Source organism: Nelumbo nucifera, chromosome 7 (genome assembly GCF_055504915.1).
Source record: "Nelumbo nucifera cultivar China Antique chromosome 7, China Antique-T2T, whole genome shotgun sequence".
In the NCBI taxonomy this organism is placed as follows: domain Eukaryota; kingdom Viridiplantae; phylum Streptophyta; class Magnoliopsida; order Proteales; family Nelumbonaceae; genus Nelumbo; species Nelumbo nucifera.
This window is the reverse complement of record NC_142655.1, coordinates 1,801,169-1,804,658: the sequence shown is the minus strand read 5'-3', so window position 1 is coordinate 1,804,658 and position 3,490 is coordinate 1,801,169. Positions and strand designations below refer to the sequence as shown.

General features: G+C 36.3%; 1 long non-coding RNA gene across 1 annotated transcript; it reads right to left on the bottom strand.

Moving 5' to 3' along the window:
* Positions 1 to 1,217: 1,217 nt before the first annotated feature.
* Positions 1,218 to 2,261, bottom strand: LOC104597639 (uncharacterized). Its single transcript, XR_016078745.1, has 2 exons — positions 2,087 to 2,261; positions 1,218 to 1,949 (listed from the first exon to the last, which is right to left on the bottom strand). It is a non-coding gene; the product is annotated as an uncharacterized LOC104597639 (long non-coding RNA).
* Between the last annotated feature and the right edge of the window lie 1,229 nt (positions 2,262 to 3,490).

Below are 3,490 nucleotides of genomic sequence, written 5' to 3'. Positions count from 1 at the left end.
CACATGGTCAAATTTAACTGGTAAACTCCTCAAAACTTTTTTCACAATTTTTTCATCTGAGATAACATCTCCATAAGTCCTTATTTGATTTACAATACCAGCAACTCTAGAAAAGAACTCTTGAACAGATTCACTTTCTTTCATCATAATATTACCAAAATCTCTCCAAAGAGTTTAAAGTTTTATAAATTTTACATTTTCGGTGCCCTGAAACTCTTTCTTGAGAATATCCCATGCTTCTTTTGAGCTTTTGGCAGCCATGATTCTTGGAAAGATTGTTTTATTTACTGCTTGTTGAATATGGTACAGGGCTCTAGCATCAACTTTCCTATTTTCTTTGTACTCCTTCTTGTCTTTAGTGCATGTTGCAAGTTGCTAAAGATTTTCGGGTTTTCGTATCCTTTTTCTACCAGCTCTCAAATCTCCTTGGAGATGAAAAATGTCTTCATTTGTATGCTCCAATAATCATAGTTTTATCCATAAAAAATAGAAAGTGAAAATTTTTGAAAAGGATGTACCGGAGAGCTGTTGGAACTTGATGCCATGAAAGGTTTTAGTTTTAGTTTTGAACGGCTGAATGGATCTTTGCTGTGATACCAAAAATTTGTTGGAGCAAAGGAAGTGTGATGGTGAAAAGATCAAAGGAAGAACCAAAAGAATCCGAAGAAGAGAAGATGAAAAGAAAGCTCACGTAGAATTCTGTGTTTACTTGTTCTTAGCTTCTTGAACTGTCTTACAAAAAGTTTCCGATGACAAGAAATATAAAGTATTTCACTTTTACCAACTCCCAAGACCACTACCAACTCTCAAAGGAAAATTACAGGATTACCACTCGTACTTTTCAACAGAAAGATTCCTAAATAGTTTACCAAAACCCACGTGAGGATAATTTGAATGATTGATCCAGTATTTCGAGTAAAAAGTACTGTGGACGATTTATTAGACTGGTTGCACTTGCACAGGCCTTGTTCACTTGCAGATATTTGGCCGAAAGCAACTGAACTCAGACTTCCTTCACATCACAGTTCTCAGACCACCGTCACGTATAACAGGTATCTTCAATGCTGTATATCCACCACTGCCAATTCGGTATATTGATAGCCCGTTTGGGGTGTGTTATGTAGTGGTTGAATATCGGTGTTTCAGAGAAGTTACTCAAAATAATTAACTTCATATTTGAATAGTGATCTGGGCGTTTGGATTTTGGAAAGCCCATATTAATTTTTCCGAATTTTTATTAAACACAGCTTCAAAACAATTAAATTCCAATCCCAATACACACACAGACAAGCTAGTGCTTTCTTGATATACACACTGCATACAAACAAGAGGTAGAGTTGTCTTAAAACAGTAGAAAGTCCACACAGATGGGCTAGAAACTAGCTAATTAATTAGTAGAGCTATATATATCTGTCTAATTACTAATTATATATAGTAGAGGAGCACAACATATATATAACTCCACCATGCATATAGCTAGCTAGCGGCCTTTCTCATGGATTTGGCCATGAGAACTCGGTGGTTCCCTTCTCTGGATGTGTATACTTATAATTAATTGGTCACATCGATCGATCCTTGAATGGTCTGACGATCAGAGGAAGGATTAGTTTTCCTGCTTTGTTTTATCCTTGAGTTCCTTGTTCACTTTGTCATTTTCTTTAGTTGATAACTCCTTGGGTCTAACAGTGGGATTGTTTCTGTTGGTTTGACTACCACTGCCTTTATCCACTGGCGGTGGGCTTGCTTCTACTTTGAGAAGAACGTCAGCAGCCTGAAGATAGGAAATGATGGATTCGGGCTGCTCTGGAACAGTCATGTTGCTCCGACGATTGGTGGAGTTTGCAGGACTTATCATCGACCATTTCTTAAATGCAGCTGCCTTGAGAACAACATTGATCTGAGAAGGAGGGCTTCTGTTTCTGGGTTTCCAGGTGCCAATTCCTCTTCCTCTGTAATTATTGAAAACAATTTTGTGAGATTAAAACTATGTGACACACACTACTTAGAAAGATTACTTCTACTTGATGAATTGAAATGAATAAAAAGAAGAGAGAACAGCATTAGAAAAGCAAAATGAACTACTTACGCGGCTGTTTTGATCTGTTGATTGTTGGGCTTCATCAGGTGGAGCATTTGAGAGGAGTTGTTGGTGATCACCAATTGAGCCATTATTGATGAAAAGGAAATAATAGATCAGGAGTACTGAGATGTATGCACAATATTTCTGTGCTAAGTCTTGCTGTGTTTCTCAGTTGGGACTTGAGAAGAGCATAGACACATGCATGCTTATAAATAATAAGATGAATTCCTTCACAATTGAGTGGTGAATGAAAGCCTGAAAGGCACTCCCTGATCAATCATGGAGTTCATTTTACACTAACCAATGAAAAGAAGGCATGTAATGATCAATTACATTCAACTTTAAAGCGTGAAAGTGGATTGGGTACTATCACACTAATCCCTTTAAACGTTTTCTTATTATGGGTAACCACAGAAACGCTCCCAACAAGCTATTGCAGCCGTACATTGGGAACAACTCCCTTTGCCATTCATGAGGAGAGGAGATGTTCCCAACGTGGGTTGCAGTGGCGGGTTGGGACAAGTTGGGAGTGTCTGATGATAGGTGCCAGCTGATCTGAATTCGATCTGATCATGGTCAGAGCTGGCGGCTGGGCAGGACTCCAAAATCATTTTGTTAACCGGCCGGACTTTAATTTGCTTGGCCCAAAAATAATGTTTCATGGCAATGCTAATGTTTTTCACGGAAATGTTGGGATGTGTTTGGCACCTTTCTATTTCTACCTCCAACATTTTGGGTTGATTAATATAAATTGACTCATATATAATATTATTTGAGGCTGTTTATAATTGGGGTGAATTGCAAATTAAGTGGCATGTAAAGGATAAAAATGCCCTTAGGGTGTCATTTAATTTTCATTATCAACCAACCATATTGAATTCATTTTATCCTAATTCTTTTTTTTTCCTCTCCCATACAAAGCCTCTCTTGATGTTGTTGTCTCTCATCTCTTTACAATCTCATATTCAAAGAAGACAGTCTCTCGAGGTAGTTATCAGAGAACAACAACATGTTTTTCTTTCTCTTTCTTTTTTTCTTTTTTTTTTGTTTTTTCTATTGTTAATGGCCCTCTTGATTAATGAATAAATTCTGTTTTTTTTTTTTTTTGTTTTTTAATAAGTTTATTTATTTGAAAATGACAAGAGATGAAAACATAATAAAATCCATGAAGAAATATTTTTCCAATAATGGATGTAAACAAAGATGAATTAGGACTCTGTTCATCGCTACTTGATCTGGTTTAGTCTCAAGGAAGAAGCCAATGAATAGCATCTTCTTCTTCTAAGGGTAAGTTTGGAATTTTAAATGTTACAAATTACATGTAATATCATGTGTGTCAAATAACTACCAGACCGCTAAAGACGAGTACTAAATTAATAGTTTTTTTTTTTTTTTTCTTTTTTTCAAATT